The following is a 17,363-nucleotide window of genomic DNA, read 5'->3' on the forward strand; positions in this document are numbered from 1 at the left end:
CTGTGGGGGGCCATTCTTATCCTGTGTGGCCAAAGAAAGAAAGTGAGTAGTTATGAAGCCTCCTGGTGAGGCAGAAAAGCATCAATGCACAAGTTTGTGTTTGTGCATTTAGTGATGAAGTCTGAAGCCTTGGCAAGTGCCTTTGAGCCTGGTGTAGGGGTGAAGGTGCAAGTCCTTCAATGCTTTCTGGTGTTGCTCAGAAGAAGAAGAACATCTTGAAATGGTGGATGCTGTATTGGAAGTCAAATGGTCAAATCTGTGGCTGGGAAAGTATGTGGGTCAAAACGCCCCAGGGGTGTGGTAGAAGATCAGCTGAAGAAGAGCCAGCCTGGGACCAGGTGTCCAAGAAGGCCAAGGGCATGGTGGGCTGTGTCAGCAGCAGTGGGGCAGCAGGAGCAGGGCAGTGAGCGTGGCCCTGTGCTGGGCAGCGCTGCGGCCACAGCTGGAGTGCTGTGTGCAGTTGTGGGCCCTGGGAAGCAAAAAGTCATGGAGGGGCCGCAGCGTGTGCCCAGAAGGACACAGGAGCTGGCCAAGGGGTTGGAGCACAAGGCCATTGAGGAGGTGCTGAGGGAGCTTTAGCCTGGAAAACTGGAGCTCATGAGGGACCTTCAGGCAGACTTCCACCAATCCCTACATGACAGTGCTCAGCACAAGGGTTGTTTCCCAACTAAATTTCCCCTCAATGAATCCAAGTGCAATAGGCACTGGAGTGGGTGACACTTCCGTCTTGTAGCTGGCTGGCTCGCTGGCTTGGTGGCTTTTGGTTTCCTAGGAGTGGTTTGCCAAGTTAATTTTCTGCTTTTTCAGCAAGCAAAGATGCTTCTGCACTACATTTTTTGAACTTTTTCAGCTCTGGATGGGATTCTGATCTAATTTTAGTTTTCCACATCAGCAGCAGCATTAGGAAAGCCATTGTTGCTTTCCTACTTTTTCATTTCAGAGCTTTCAAGAGCTAATAACTCCATTTTACAGTGCTCCCTGATAGCAGCCAGGGAGCAATATCAACCTTATATACATCCACAGTTCTTTTTAGGTAGCCAATTTATTTTTAGTCTGTGAGACTTAGAATGGCTATGTCGCTATGAAATGTTGACTTCTCCTTAGAATATGTAGTGGAAGATCTGAAAAGAAATTAGTTTCTAAATGATAGGTCATGGCCTGTGCCTCATGCTTCTCTCTTGCCACAGCTGACAGAACCAACAGCTGTCTCTCCCCTGGCTCTCACTGCTCCTCAAGAAGAAGCCCAAGAGGAGCATATCGAGGTGGATGAACGACAAACTCCATCATTGCCCACACCAGAGTCGGAATATTCCGAGCCCGTAATGCCATTTGTGGGTGGTGCTGTCTTTAGTGCAAGGCAGAGGTGCAAGTTTTGAAGAAGCCAGTGCTTCAAGTTGCTGGCTGAGGATGCTGAGTGCTGGAGTGCTGCCAGGAGCTTGGAATTTCCTGCAGGCAGCATCAGCAGAACTTGGCCTTTGACGTGTGATGTTGAGGCCCAAAGGGCTGGTGCCTCTGGGAGAGCATCTGGCTGCTTGGCTCATGGAAGCTCTGTCTCTGGGCTTCTGCAGTGCTGTGGCTGAGGGCGCGCGTGGTAGTGCTGTAGGTCACGGGGCTTTGTTTGTTTTCCCTTGTTGGAAAGCTGTGTTTAGCTTGTGAGACTGCTCTGCAGTTTTCTTGAGTTCTTCTTCAGTTCTACAAAGTCTTTTTCCCCAGCTGTCTCTTGGCTTTTGATAATGTTCATGGTGATGATTGTGCTGATTTTCCTACATCTTTCCTGCCTGTTTCCAGCACCATGAGAAATTCCGGTTGAATTTTATTTTGCACATTCGTAGTTCTTGAAGATGAAATATATATTTGCATTAGAACTCATAGTTTGGTGTGTGCGTCTTGGTGCAGAAGGAACTTTTCTTCTGCCAGGCTAGTTAATTACACCTTGCAATTCACATTCAGGCTAACACTACCGCTGTCTTTTTGCAGCCAAGAAATCTGTTTTTGTTGTGTTTGGAATCTGGGGAGGAAATCAATGCCTTTGCATTCTAGCTGGTGCTCAAAGATCTGATGAGATAGGAGGGGCTGGGCTGCATTTCTGATTCCAGCCACTTTAGCACCATCAGTGTGGTTGAGTCCAGGAGAAGAACTTGCTCAAGCACAGATGCACAAAGAGTGCAGTTCCCGTGCAATGCTCTGAGCCTGATCCCTTTCCATAAGGACCTACATGCTCCAGATTCCCCAAGAGTGTGCTTTATTGAAGCAACAGGTGAGCAATCTCAGGATTGCTGCTGAGTGGGGCACTGTTACCTAGTGTTGATGTGTGTAGCAACAGAGAGGACAGTAAACAGAGATGATAGTGGTGATATCCATCAGTCTGTCTGTCTATCTGTCTGTCTACACTATGTAACATTTGCATAATTGAATATTCCCGACTCTGGTCCAAGGCAGTTGGAGGTGCAAAGGTCACCTAAAGCATCCCTTTCAGGAGAGGATTAGAGACATGTTCCCTCGACCAATTCAGAGCAGGCAGAGATGTTTCCCCCTTCAGATATTGTGTTTTTTTCCCCTCAGAGCTGTTTTTCTCCTCCAGCCTTTTCTTCCCTGAAGGCCCCAGTTAATTCTTTAATTTTCTGCCTGTCTTAGAGTGGTGAAGTATTCCATGTTTTAGGTGGTGAAGAGAACATGAACTCTAGAAGTGTCTCTCACAAGGGCTGAGCTCACCCAGGAAGCACCTGCAGAGCCAGGATGGAGCTGTGGGACAGGGCAGGGTGTCAGTCACTACTGAAAGACAAACAGGACATGGCACAAGCAGAGGGAGGCCCTCACCAGACCCTTGAGAAATGCCACAGCTTCCCTGTCAGCTGCCTGAGAGGCTGTTGGAGCTTCAGTCCCAGATGGCCCCTGATTGTAGGGCCAGGGTCACTTTGGAATCTGTGCCTCCCCTCAAACAGAGAACGACCCAGCAGAGCAGCAGCACAGTGCTTTGGGAATGTGTGAGCCCAGCAGTCTTTGAGTCTTGGCCCACAAAGGTCATATGGGAAGCTGAAACCCATCTTCTCTTGCTTTCTGTGCAGGTGCTTCTAGAGAAAGAGCAGGAGCAGACTGCTTCATCAGAGATGCCATGGCAGACTCAGGGAGAGCTGTTCCCAGCCCAAGAGCAGGAAGAGCAGCTCGGGCAGCAGGTGGAAGAGCCACAGGAGAATGGCCAGGTAAGCCTGACTGGCCAAGGCTCAGAGGGAAGGGCAGGGAGAGGGCCATAAACCAGAGCTCTTGAGACTGAGGAGGCCAGGAATCCCACAGGCACTGGAAGTACAGAGCCTTGGAATCTGCAGAGATCAGTCCTGGGACAGGAGGTTTGCAATGGAAGCAGATGTGGGTAGGGAAGCAGAAAGAAGTGGCTGAATAAATGTGATTTTGGGGCTGCAAGAGGAAAAAAACCGATGCTGATGGCAGTTCCCAGTCACTTGCTCTGCATTTGTGTGTACAGAAGATCAAGGCAGAGCCACAAGCAGAGCTGCCTGAAGCTCAGAGTGACATCATGGACGTGAAGAGAAAGAGCAAGGAAGACATGGGAAGAATTCAAGAGGAGAATCTCAATCAGCAGAGGGGCGATCAACAAAACCAGGTGAGTGAAAGAGTGGCAGACACCCACCCCATGAAACATCCTCTCTCTTGTTTTTTAGAGAAGATGAAGGCACAGCTGAACGCAGAGCTTCAGACAGCTCAAACTCGGATGAAGGCAAGGGAGAAGAAGCTGGAGGATGAAATAAAAATCATCAGAGAGAAACTTAATCCCCTCCCTCAGTCTCTACAAAAGCGAGTGAAAGAGGGATGCAGTCACTGCAGTCACCAAACTGGTGTTTTCTGCCCTTCTTGCCTTTCCAGTGCAGAGCAGCAGGGAGTGGGGTGATGCCTCTGACTGCAATCCTGCTGTAGTGTGTATCACAATCACTCTGAAGGGCATTTCCGGGTGTGCTCAATCTCTTCTGCTGCCCTGGATAGAGGGACTTGTCCTTTGGCCTTTTGGCCAGCAGTCATCCAAATTGATTCCTCCTGGCCTGTTCCTGCTCTCTTGGTTTCTTGAGGTGTTTTTACAGTGGAACATGGTGACCCAGATGGAGGATTGAAACAAGCTGTCTGTATCCCTTGTCAATCTGTTCTTTCCCTTTCCTCAGAGTCGATGACTCCTGGCTGACAGGAAAAAGCTGTAGTGTCTTTGTTCTGTTTCATTTGAGGAGCGAGTGTTGGCATCTCACCGGGCAGCCTGTGAAGATTACCAGCAAATCTCTGGCTCTGAAGGGCCCCAAGTTAGGAGTGAGGCACAGGAACAGTGCCCACCAGAAGTGCTACAGGTTGAGCATGACCTGATGGTGCAGGAAAAGAGAAGGCAGTGGGAGGAGGCAGAACTCTTAACAAGGAACTGAAAGTGTGTCTGCAGCTCTTGGAGGGGGAAAGGAATCCTTGAGAGGAAGTAGAATGGTGATTGTGGCAGTCATCCTTTGGAAAATCCATGAAAATGGAACATGAATCTGACCATGAACTCAAATAAAACTAGCCTTTGGTTTTGATCCATCCAGTTTGAGAAGTGGGCATCAGAAAAAAGCCATTTAAAAGCCATGCATGTGGCTGACAGCACATTTCTAAGGGCTTGCATTTCACAAAGGGATCTCAGGGTAATTTCTGCCAGCCACCTTTTTGACATCAACTCATTTCTTGTCCCAGATCTACACGGGCTCTTTCACCAAACCTGCTGCAGCAGCAGCAGCATCGTCTAAAGGAGCCTTTTCTCCCCGACCTGAGAAGTGGAGCCAGGGCAGTTTGTTCACCTCCCGCGCTGACCCAGCTGCTGCTCAGCAACAGGAGATCTAGGGTGACTCCCTGGAGCTGCTGCGTACGTCTGCTGTGTTTCTTGTCTGAGGGACAGTGCATTGTGTGCAGGTGTCAGCATAGCCGTACCAAATGTTTCTCCTGAGTTTGGTGTCACGGGCACATTCAGGAGTCCCATCAGGAACCACTGTACAAAATCAGTCTCTGTGCTGGCCACCTGTGCTGCAGACCTGTCTGCCTGGTTGTTGTTGTTGTTACCCAGCTGAGCACAAAGGGCTCAGAGCTCCAGGCACTGGGGCTGCCTTTTGTATCTCCTGGAAGCTGAGGTCTCTGCTTTAATGTCAGCATCTTGCATTTTGTTTCCCTCAGGGAAAATAGTAAACAAGGAAAATCCCTGGATGAAATATACCAAACTGGAAGATATTGGCAGTGGGTGAGTCCAACCTCAGTTACTTCTACATAACCATGGGCCAGGTGTTTTTCTGGTGGAATGTCTATCCATTATGAAGTCAGGCAAGCTGCAAACAGACATCTATCCCCATGTTCCCACACTGGGGATAGATTGTCCCATCTCTCAGTGCTGCTCAGAATTTGTGTATTTGCTGCTCAGAAGGCACTGTCAGAGACACCTCCATGCTGCCAAAGTCTTGCCTGCAGCAAGGAACAGGACCTGGAAAATCTCATCTCTCAAGTGTGAGACACTTCTGTGTTAATTTCCTTAGCATTTTTTTATATCTCCAATTCATACTGCCATCCTAATAAAGAGGGAAGAAAGTTGCTTACCTGAAGGAGAAACCTACTCCCTGATAGCTGTCAGATAACAGTTCTCAGGAACATTTCTTTCTGAGAGTTTGCTGAAGGAAATACTCTGTGGTCAGGATAAAAACTGAACAGTTTAGAAACTGAAACCTGAGATGAAAGACGCAGCTTTATTTTTGAGCTGAGGCAGTAAACCCAAGAACTTCAGGAACAGGCCCACTGCCTGCACTTGAGAGGAAAATCCATCATCTGTCTTCTGGCAGAGCTCTCCTGCATCCTGCAGGTTTTTGGCACTCATAGCAGAGACCTCCTGAGTGGGCTGGCTTTCCCTGAAAGATCTAAATGGCTTCTACTTTCCTTGCTGTTTTTTTTGTTTCTAGGACTTTTGGGGATGTGTGCAGAGCAGTTGACAATGCCACAGGAGGAGAGGTAAATGTCAACAGGCCCCGCAGACTCTGCTGCTCTTAGTGGCTTTCCCCTCTGGTGTGAGCTGTGGCTGGAGCTTTGGCTAGAGCCGTGCTGAAAAGGCACAAGAAGCACAGAGTGGTGCCAGCCTGCAAAATACATTTGGCACTTTGTCCTCCTCAGCTGCTGGGAGGGAGGCACGCAGGGCAGCGCTTCCTTTCAGAGAAGGACACGCTCACTCGCTCTCCATTGCTAAAACAAAGGTGGTGCCTTAGAGCACCTCACTGGTCTTTGGGGCTACAGCTTAAAGTCTTGCATTCTCATTTCTGGCTGCCAGCAAATCCATCTGAAAGTTACTGGTAGTTCCTTAGCCACCTGCAGTGCTGCACTTGGGAACTGCACATAGGGAGAGATCTGCAAGGTGTCCCTAAAAGCCCTAAGTCCTGCCCGTGGCCCAAGATGTATCCACAGAGTATTAAGGCATGGATTACTTCTTCTGAATCCCAAACAAAGCAGCAGAGAGTGTGGTCAGAGGCTTGGGGGTGATAGTTTAGACACCACTGTTACCAAGTGGTCAAGACAAAACGTCAGTGGCTGCAGGTGTCCTGTAACTGTCCCCCGAGGGAGCAGAGAAATGGGCTGTTGGAATGTCAGTTCCTAATTACTGCAGTGCCTAATCACAAGGCAGTTTGGCACAGCTCAGCTGTGTCATTGCAAAATCACTCGCTCCATGTGCGCTGTGGTCTCGTGCCACCAACTTCTCAAGTTACTGATTTTCAATGTCATTTTAGGTGGCCATAAAGAAAATAAATCTAAAAGGACTGAGGAAGAAGAAATTGAAAGCAAATGAACTCATGGTCATGAAAATTAATAGGAATCCCAACCTGGTCAACTATTTAGACAGGTGAGATTTTGTGAATGTTTCTTTACATATAGCAAACATGCAAGGTAAAATCCCACTTGGTCAGTGGCAGAAAATAGAGCTGTAATTATTGGCCAATTATTATTGCTCTTCTCATCTCTAATGGATGGGAAGAGAGTCCATCTTGTCTGCACGAGTCTTCTCTGGCGTACATAGTTTGAAAATTACTCATAAACCTGGATCAGTCATATCTTACTAAATCAATAGCCTGTAAGTTCACAGCCACCACTTTGTTTTGGGGCTTGATTTTTTTCAAGTGTCTTTTTCCATCTGGATAAACTAACATAAATTTACCATGGATTGTGTCCCCTCTTTTCCATTGCTGTGCATGCAAGGAAGACTCTTGGGTTGAAGAGGATAATAACAAAATTCCAGAAATTTCTGGAAATTTCTGCTTATTTCCAGAAACACTATGCCTGACATATTTTTATCTGGGCTGTTACTAAACTGCACTTTTAACTTGCTAGCCATCTAAGACATCTCCTTTTTCACAGCTGTGCCTTTCTTCTTCTGCACAGATTGCAAACAATGCACAGCTGAGAGGTAATGTCTATTCCTTTGATTCTGTCCTAGTCACAAAGGAACCTGAAACAAGAATCAAGGAAGGGCACAACCTAGCAATGCATGTTCATCTCCACACCCTTGTTTCCTTCTTCCAGCTACCTTGTGGGTGATGAACTCTGGCTAGTAATGGAGTTCATGGATGGAGGCACTCTGAGCGACATCATCAGCAAGACTTGCCTGTCTGAAGACCAGATGGCAGCCATCTGTCGGGAGGTCAGCAATCCCATCTGTGTTTCTGAGGGCAGGATTGTCTGGGAAACAGGGGCTCAGAACAGGAGAGGTTTCATGTGCCAAGCTTTGTTTCTGTGTCGCTGGTATGCTATGGGAGAGTAGAAGCACTTCAAGTGAAAGGCCTGCCAGTGCCCCTGCACTCCCTGTACTCAGTGCCAGTACTCTTATCTCCTGCTGTTGTATTCTCGCTCTGGCTCATGTATTTGTATTTGCTGTTCTCCACTTTGCCTCTCTAAATGTTTTCCTGGAGTCTGTCTTCACTGCATTCCTTGCCTGTGAAAGCAAAGGTGCTGGTGGCAGGATTTGAAACAAGCATCAAAGAAAAAAGTCCTTTCTCACAGTCCTCATCTAAAAAGATAGGAGTGCAGCCAAAATGCTCTTTACTTCAGGAAGGTGACCGATGTGATACTTCCAAGTCTGTGCTGAGGCCAGCAATAAAACCTTTGTCATGCAGCCTCCCACCCAAAAGTGATCTGCTCCACACCAAAGGGAGGGACTTTTTCTTTCTCAGCAAAACCCTCATTTGTCTTCTGCATGGAGATAGCACATCCACGGCAGCAGCAGTCATCCTGGCTGGTTTGCAGGGGACAGTCTACAAGAGCAGGTGCTGTTGCTCTTTCAGAAGCTGACGTGCCTTTCCTCAGAAAGGTCCTGCTCTGCAAGTGTTGGAGCAGCAAGCTCTTCCTCTCAGTGGCACTGTGTTCTGCCTTACTGCCCATTCCCCTGCAGAGGGAATCTTTTAGATTCTTTGTTTCCTTTCTTGTGTGATAAAATCCCATCACTTATTTTTGCCCTCCTCTTTGTTTTCTTGCTCAGTGCCTGCGAGGACTGGATTTTCTCCATTCAAACCATGTGATCTATCGAGATGTGAAGAGCTGCAACATCCTTCTCAGAACCAATGGTTCTGTCAAGCTGGGTCAGTATATTCTTGGTCAGCTGCAGCATTCCAGGGATGTGGGTGTGGGGCTGCTTTGAGTGACTGCCAGCTCCCCAAAAATGGTGCTGGTGGCAGTGCAGGGACCCCTGCTGTGAGTTGAGGGCACAGTTGCAATGTGCACAGAGGTATGAGAAGGAACCACAAGCAGTCAAGACTGCTCTTGGTCTGTGTGTGTCCCTTCCAGAGGGAGTGAGCTACAATCTAAAGCTTCAGGGGAATAAAGTCCACTGTTGGAGGGAGTGTTAAAAAACCTGGGTATTTTTGGATGTGGCCAATTTCATACTACCTTGGCTAAAGCCCGAAGGAAACCGAGTGTGAAAAGTTCTCTGGGAGATTCAAGAGCACATTCTTAGACTGAGAATGGGGAATTCTTTTGCTTGTTTTCCTAATTGGAACTGGCTTTCATGGTTTGTTGTTTTCCCCACAGCTGACTTTGGCCTCTTTGCTCAGCTCAGCCCTGGGCAGAGCAGACGGAGCTCCGTGGCCGGCACTTCTGGGTGGCTGGCGCCTGAAGTGGTGACAGGCCAACCATACGGCCCCAAAGTGGACATATGGTCTTTTGGGATCGTGGGCATTGAAATGATGGAACGAGAAGTTCCTTGCAGGAATGCAACTCCTGTTTTGGTAAGGAGCAAATACTCACTGATCCCACTGTCTTTCTCACCTGTCCATGTCCTGCATGTGCCATTGGACAAAATCCCATTGCCATCTGCTGGCCCCACTTCCACCAAGGTCCCCTTCTAAAAATGTCCCTGCAGCACATCAGCATCCACTGTAGATTTGGTTGCATCAGAAGGGAAGTGGCAGTTCAGAAACCTAACCAGTTCAGAAAGTTGCCATTTTGGCCTCCAGCCATGCCTGACATTTCTCATTTGCTTTTTGAACCCTGTTGGAGCTGTGGCTCTTAAGGACAAGAATTTTTCAGTGGAACGGTTGGATGTGTGATAAATATCCTTTGAAATGGAGGTTGAGTCTTCCCAGTTACAGTTTTACAGAAAAAGAAAAAGTGAAAAAGAAACAACCAACAAAGCAATGCCCAAGCAGTTCTGCTTTCTTTTCCCTTTTTGAACCACAGCACATCAAATTTCCTCCATACTGTAGCATCTTTTCCAAGTCCTTGTGGATCTTTGAAACTTTCAGTTTTTCAAGTCATCTGTACATTGTTCAGTCATGTGTGTGGGATGCCTGGATGTGTTTAGGATGTGTATTTCTCCAACTGCAGTTAGAATTGTACACCAAACCCTTGGCTGTTTCTTGGTACTTTAACAAATTGATGAGCTTGCAGTCAGATGCCTGGGCTGGGATCCAACGTGGGCAGTTGACGCCAGTGCTGTGTTTCTTTACCACAGGGGCAGGGCCATCCCTGGCCTGCACAGTTCTAATGACAGTGAGGACTCCAGCTCCCCACCATGGCCAGTGGCTGAGCAAGCTGCAGAGGGACAGGATAAAACCCCCTTTGTGACCTCTGGTGGTGTGGGAAAAAGAAAGAAAGCTGTCCTAATTATTTATAGTCAGGCAGAATGTGTTTGTTGTTTAAGGCCTGGAAATTTTCCTTTGGTTGAAGAGGATAATAACAAAGTCTCTTTGGTCACCATCTATTTCAGTGCCACCAGCACAGAGATGTCTGCATTGTGATGGGCATTTTTATGGATACCAGGCTGCAGCCTGGGGTCATGGAGATGCTGCCAAACCTCCCATTTCTTACCCAATACTTTCTGCAATGGGAACACCTTTAATGCATAGACTTGAGCATCCAAATGAGCAGAGAGTGACCATAGGCATGGCACTTCTTCTGATTTGACCATGAAAAGGTTTCCTTTTGCCACATAAAGAAGCAAAAATGTGCATTGAGAGACAGAGCTACAGGTGGCTCCTGTGCACCCAAGCAGGCAATTTCATCTCAATATATTTGTGCATGCATCTTAATGTGTCTGTGTTGAATATCAGATTCTAAATGTTTGTTTTCTTTTCCTGAGGAATAGCTGGTGGATTTCCTTTCTTTCCTTCCACTTACCACTGTTTTCTAGAAGAGGAAAAGAAGCTCAATGAGATTTGTTTTATGGCAGTTGTGTTTCAGGGACCAACAAACACTGCAGAGATGCCTTTCATGTACTAATCCTTGCAAATAGTAGAGTTAGTATAGCCAAGTCCCTCTTCCAAAAAGCCTGTTAAGCTGGTGTGAATCCTCAGGGAAGCAAACATGCTTTGGTTGATGTAGTTCCCACTTACTAGGTCAGTCAATGAAATCAGCTGCCAAGGAAAGATCAGCAGGATGGTGGAAAAGCTGTGGCTGCATCAGGGTCTGTGTTATTGATTGGTAAAGGAAAGTCATCTCTGGGTCTCTGCCAGGGCAGGAACTGCCACTGCAGAATGGAGCTTAACCAATGGGATCTGGGAGAGCATCTAGAGATGTGAAAGTAGCAGGTGCAGCCTGGTGTTTCCTTTTTCTGTAGGCTCAGCTGACAGCCAGGGGAGAGAGACCACAGCTCCGGCAGCCCAACAGATTCTCGTCTTGCCTGCGTGACTTCCTGAGCTGCTGCCTGCAGACAGATGAGCAGAAGCGCTGGTCTGCCAAGGAGCTCCTGAAGGTAAAATGTGAAGGGGCTGCAGGTGAAACAGGCTCTGAGGGATGGGCTCCTTCTCCACTCAAGTCCAAGGCATCAGCTGAGCCCCCTTCCTCCTCACCTCCACTCTTGCTGCTCTTCAATTGAAAATGGTGAGGAATCCTAGACTGGGCTGGGCTGGCAGGGACCTGTGAAGGTCCTCCGGTCCAAAATCCTGCAATGAACAGGGACATCTTTAAAGTGATCAGGTTGCTCAGAGCCCTTTGCCACCTGACCTGGAATGGGGCACGTACAAGCTCTTGGGACAGCCTGTGCCAGTATTGCACTATGCTCTGAGTAAACAAGTTCTTCCTTAGACCTACTCAGACTTGATCCCCATTTTGATTAAAAATATTCATCACATTCTATTGTAACTGGAACTGTTAAAAAAGGTGTCCCCACTTTCTTCTAAGCCACTCTGAAGTCTTGGAAAGTGGCAACAAAGTCTCCCTGGGGCCTGTTCTTCACAAAACTGAAAACCTCCACCTCTCTCTGCATTTCCTGAGAGGAGAGGTGCTCTGTTTCCTGACTGTTTCTGTTGCCCTGTTTCGTAATTTCCTGGGGTGTTTCATTTTATCTAATGGCAAAACAATTGAAGTAGAGCAATGCAGGGTACAGAGTCATGAAAAGGTGGTGGAGGAACCCAGGGAAGCTAGTCCCAGCTGAGCAGTGAGAGATTTGGCTGTGGGCAGCAGGGGCTCTGGGGGGCTCACTGTGAGCCTCTGAGGGGCCCTGGTTTGTGCCCCCCAGCCCACCCTTAGAGGTTTCTGCCTCGCAAACAGGGACAGCTGGGAGGGAATTGTCCCAGCCCCATCTGCTGCCTGGCACGCTCAAGCAGACGGGAACTGTGCCAGGGTTAGTGCCAAGTTGTGTGGCAGAGAGGGAACTGCAGGGCCCAGTGCCACTGGGCTGGCCCTGCTGGGAAGAAAGGTGCCATCCAGCACACGAGGGGCCGGGCATGGAAAGGTAGACACTGCTCTGTCTCCCTGTGGGAATCAGCACAGTGCCTGTCTTGCAAAGGCAGGGACCTATGTGAATCACTGGATTTTTCTGAAAGGAGGAAACCCCAGGGACAGAAGCACCATTTCTAGAGCACCTGCAGGGCAAAAATCCGAGCAAGGTGAAGACATCACAATAAACAGATGAGTGGGATTCTGGGCCAGGTTTGCCTGTGATGGCAAGGTCATGCACATGATGACTGGGGGAGCAGATGGTCCCATTGCTGCTTTTTCTGGGTCTTTTAGGACCCAGAGGAATCCTGATTGAGTCTCCAAAGCACTGAGCTTGGAAAGTCATGGTTCAATGTTCTTTGTTGTTTTATTTCCTGTGGACAGCATCCATTTGTATGTTTAGCCAAATCAGCATCCAGTTTGGCACCACTCATCCACTCAGTGAAGATGAAGAAGGAGGAGTGGAGAAGAAGAATATAATAATCAAGTTGCTATCTCCATAAACAACTTAGAGTAGGATTGTAGAGTAGGACTCTAGAGTAGAATTGTTGAGTAGTTTTGGATTATAGAGTAAGTTTATAGTATAGGTTTATAGAGTAGGATTATTATTAAATAAAGTTTCTGAAACATCAACTCATTCGGAAGATTCCCCTCCTTCGGACCCCTTCAGACAGCTCAGCATTTTCTTCTGAATGACCACTTGTTTTTTACTGGTGCTAAGTCACACTTACGGCTTCTTTGGTGTGGTTCGTAAGTGGAGAAGGTTCTTCTTCATTCATCCTCTCCAGACCACACTGCCTTTGGAATACAGCTGTCAGGATCCGTCCTAGTGAATGGATGACCTGATGGTTCGTAGGAGTGATCTCAGAGTGCAAAAACCAACACGGTACAAGGGGGTTTTGCAGTGATAGTCAAAACAAATGCAATTTTATTGAAATAACCACAGCAAAAATGTGATAGAGGGATTAAGGGAGAGAAAAAGATAGAGACAGTGAAAGAGAGGGAAGAGAGAGAGGGAGGGGATATAGCTACCAACACAGAGACAAAGTCCTTTGGTCCAGTCCAGTCGAGGGTCCGTCTGCTACGCTGGTGAGATCTCAAAGGCACGGCTGAATTGCACACCAATTATACCCTTTTTTGTTGGGGGAAGAGAAAGTAAATGCAACCGAAACAAAGGATAGAAAGTTGGGGGTACACAGAGTCCAAACTAGGCAGCAGGCAAGAACCACTGATTTCTTGCTCCGGTGGTCACAACCTGCAAGCAAACATCTCAGCTTGGTCAGCTTGCCTGCCCCACACACCTCCCCTGGGCTGGGGGTTTCAGTCCCAGTCCTTGGAAGGAGCAGAGGGGCCTTTTCACGTCTCACTCCTTGATGGAGAGGCTTCTTACATCTCAGTCTGTCTGTCACAGTGGTTGTAAAACAGGTGAGGGTCTTTGTTGGAATCCATAAAGTTAGAGGGTTTTTAGGAAATGGTCAAAAAAGTATAGGCCTCAGACTGAAGTTTTGTTAGCATTGCAAATACAGCAGAAAAGTTTCCCAAGCAGTAGAGCATACGTGACAAATAACAATAGGCCTCTGTAGAATTGGCTTTAGGATGGCAACAAGGTTATTTAATGTATATCTTTAGATTAGCATGAATAGAGCTCTGTTCTTTGTCTCTTATGAACCAGTCTTTGTTTTAACTACCGTTACGTGTGTTTTATAAGATTGGATAGAATGCTTGTCAATATGTGTTGTTCTATGTATGATTGACTGAAATCTAGACTGAGATGGTTTTATGTCATTCTGTAATACCCCACCTTCCTTAGCATTCCCTGTGGATCAACGAGCTGTTAACATCCTGTCTCCATTGTCTAACAATGTCTTGAGACTGATGTGCAAAAAATTAAAAAAGCTCTTGTCACTGGTCTGGATTGTCCAGTGTTGTCCATATCTGGATGTAACTGTCACGGCAAGTGGGTTCCTTTTTTAAAACGTGGGTTCCTGACACAATTGGACATATATACCCTTCCCCCACAGGTCTTCTGTGGGAGACCACCTGAAACTCAGGAGAAGTCCAGCCAGTCCAAGAGATGGGACAGCTTCCAAAGCTGCTGTTGTTGCAAACGGGGCACGGTGCCCCCTTCTTAGCATACAGCAAACACACTTGTGAAAACAATAGCTTAACACTGAGCTTTCAGGTTTCAGGGCCTTTGACATGTGACTTTTCTCCTTCAGAGCCAGATGTTCTAGACGGGGGGTCTTCTCTTCAGTGGTCTCCCAAGGACGATCGTGAGGCAGATGAGGGAAAATTCAGACAGACGCTAACAATGGCCCACTGGCTGGTTTTGGCACAGCTGTGGTATTTCTAGTTGAGACAGAAAAGGTAATACCATTTGGTGGCAAAACCAAATGAGGGGAGAGGCAGCCAAGACATCCTGTGTGGATTCAGTCCTTCAGTCGTGACTCAAAAGTTTGAGTTCCTGCCACTTGGATTTGTATCCCTAAATGCAATGTCTTTGGCAGAAGGAGAGCCTTGCTCAAGTGAGAAAGCAGAAAGATCAGAGAGGGTGCTTGGGAAGGTCTCCTGTGGTGCAGAACTGTCAGCGCCTGGGAGGTGAGAGCGGGCCCGGCCTTGGTCAGGGTGGAGCCCCAGCAGAGCCCCGGCAGAGGCTGGAGCAGGCTGAGCCCCGCAGAGGCAGGCTGGAAGGAGGCCCTTGGAGCTGCAAGAGGCAGCAGCCGGGCCCTGGGTGCCTGTTCCTGGCAGCAGGCGAATCCTCCGCTCTCAGAGCCCTGGTGGCAGCTGGCTGCTGCCGAGGGGAAGCGCAGCCGTGCTGGGCACAGCCCAGCCTGGAGGCATTGGCTGTCTGCAGTGTGCCCAGGAGCAGAGAAAGGCCCAGGGCAGCCGAGGGTTGCTGGGCTGCCTGAGGATTCCTCCTCTTCTGCCGGCTGCCCAGCAACTCCTGGCAAAGGTCAGCAGTGTGTGCAGCACTCTGGGCACCGGGGCAGGGAGCCGGGCTGCTCGGCAGGCTGGAGCACAGGGCAGCCTCCTTCAGGCCCGGCTCTTGTGCCAGGGGAAGCGAGGCCAGCGTGAGGCAGGGACAGCTTGGCAGGGCCCATCTGCAGGAGCCAGCGCCTCACGCAGCTCTGGGAGGAAGCGCCTGCAATCCTGCAGTTCTGCACTGAGCCACAGCAAAGGTGTGAAATGCAGAGTGTTTTGCAGGAATATTCAGGCCAGCCTGCTTTGTGTTCTCTGGCACACAGCAAGCGCTGTGCAATGCAGCTCTGAGCTGTTGGGAGAGAGGGAATCCGGGATGTGCCTGAGGGTTTTGTCTGAGTAGTTATTTGGAAGGGACCAGAATAATTTCAGTAGGGAATCTATGTTTGCTTCATTAATTTCAAAAATAAAATTGTAACGTGTCAATAGCACTTGCAGGACTTCATGACAAATGTTTTGTTTGATTCCTAGAATAGGAAGAAGAGGCGCTGGGAAAATATTTAAGTGTAACCAATGGGGTTAGTCTTGTGAATTCCTTTAGCTTTAGCAGGCAGTGCTGAACCCTGTATTCCGTCATTGCAGTGCTTAATGTGTGCAAGTGGCTTTCTTGGCCTTGAGAATAGAGAGAGTGTTCCTTCTAAGAACATAGCTGAAACACATTTAAGGGAAAGAAAGTGTTTTTAGGAGGCTCTTGACCAGAAAAGGAGAATTTGAGGAATGGGATATTTTGCAAATAACTATGGCAGGAATGGAATTGTGTCCGAGGCCCTGTCATATTTGATCTGTGTTTGAGCAGGTCAACGAGAAATGAAGAAAAGGGTATTGTTCAATGGGTAGGAACTTAACCTTTGAATGAGAAACAGTGTATTGGTCAATTTGTGAGTATTGGAATTAATTACCAATATAGCCAGAAGGGATGTGCCTGGGCTTGTCTGGCCCTTGCTGCATGACTAAAAGGTGGCAACTATGGTGTTTTTACCTCAGACACCCCTTTGGCTAAGCTGGATGCTGCAGCTGGGTGCTAGAGACAAGTCCAGACATGCAGGAGCTCAGGTTTACCTTGGTGCAGAAGCTTTAAGGCGAGGACGAAGGAAAGGAGTCGGGTTCTGCTAGAGGGTTTCGATCCAGAGCTTTATTCCTGGCCCACAGGCCTCTGAATCCAATAACAGCTCTAACAGATCCTCTTGAACCGCGTGGTTGCTGTTCCTTTTAACCCCAGGGAGAGGGGGAGAGAAGGGGTAGGGATCCCACCAACCAGGTAAGGGGGGAGAAGTCACAAGGGACAAATGGCACCTGGATGGCCCAATGTCCTCCAGGGGCGTAAGGCATCTTTTGAACTCTACCAATCACTCAATGCCCTTCTGGAATGCCAGGACTGAGAGACAGTGCTCAGCAGGGGTCATGGTGGGGGAAAGGAGAGGTGATTGACACACCTGGGAAAGAAATCTACAGGGAGAAACCTGAGGTATCTGAGGCAAACCATGACATCACACCACAACACATGGGTAGTTAATCTTTGAAAGAGGAACAGTGCATAATGGAGCCATTGTTGCCATGTGGTTGGTGTCGTGAGCCATCGTGGTGAAGCACAGAATAAAACTTGCCACTAGTTAAAGTTAGAAGTTGGTGTGTTTATTACAGCAGCAGGCACACAATGAATCTTCACCTAACGACAAGTGCGAAGAATCACAGGCTCTGGCTCTTCATCTAAAAACGTCTTACATATTCATATAATTCCCAAAATGTCTGATACATTTGCATTAGCTAACCCACCTACCCCCACTTTAAAATGTGTTATAATTGAGTTCAAAGTTCCGTCACATTTGTGGATTCTTTCACTTCAAATGGGTTGGTGGGTTTTGAAGTGAGGAATGGTCTCCTTCTGATGAAAGACAGAAGACATCTTCCTCAATTTGACCTCTTTACTTATGCAGGCTTTCACAGCCCTTGGCTTTAGCTGAAGTTTTAGGGCCCAGGTGCAGGCTACGGTCCTCCTCTTTGTCACAAAGAAATCTGCATCCCATCCTGCTTCTTTAAATATAGTAAAGACAGGCAAGTGATATATTACCCTAGCCTTAACTACTTTACCTGCTAAAAATTACCTATCCCTTATTATTTCTACTCTTCTTGCTATACTCTCCCCCCCCCATACTAAATCTAGTAAACTTTTAATTCTTTCAGTTTTGTTAAATCCT

The 17,363-nt window shown here is 47.9% G+C and overlaps 1 pseudogene; it reads left to right on the forward strand.

Moving 5' to 3' along the window:
* The window catches only part of LOC131571268 (uncharacterized), a 70,919-nt pseudogene that overhangs the window by 39,565 nt on the left and 13,991 nt on the right, over positions 1–17,363 (forward strand).

The sequence above is a fragment of the Ammospiza caudacuta genome, chromosome Z (genome assembly GCF_027887145.1).
Source record: "Ammospiza caudacuta isolate bAmmCau1 chromosome Z, bAmmCau1.pri, whole genome shotgun sequence".
NCBI classification, from domain to species: domain Eukaryota; kingdom Metazoa; phylum Chordata; class Aves; order Passeriformes; family Passerellidae; genus Ammospiza; species Ammospiza caudacuta.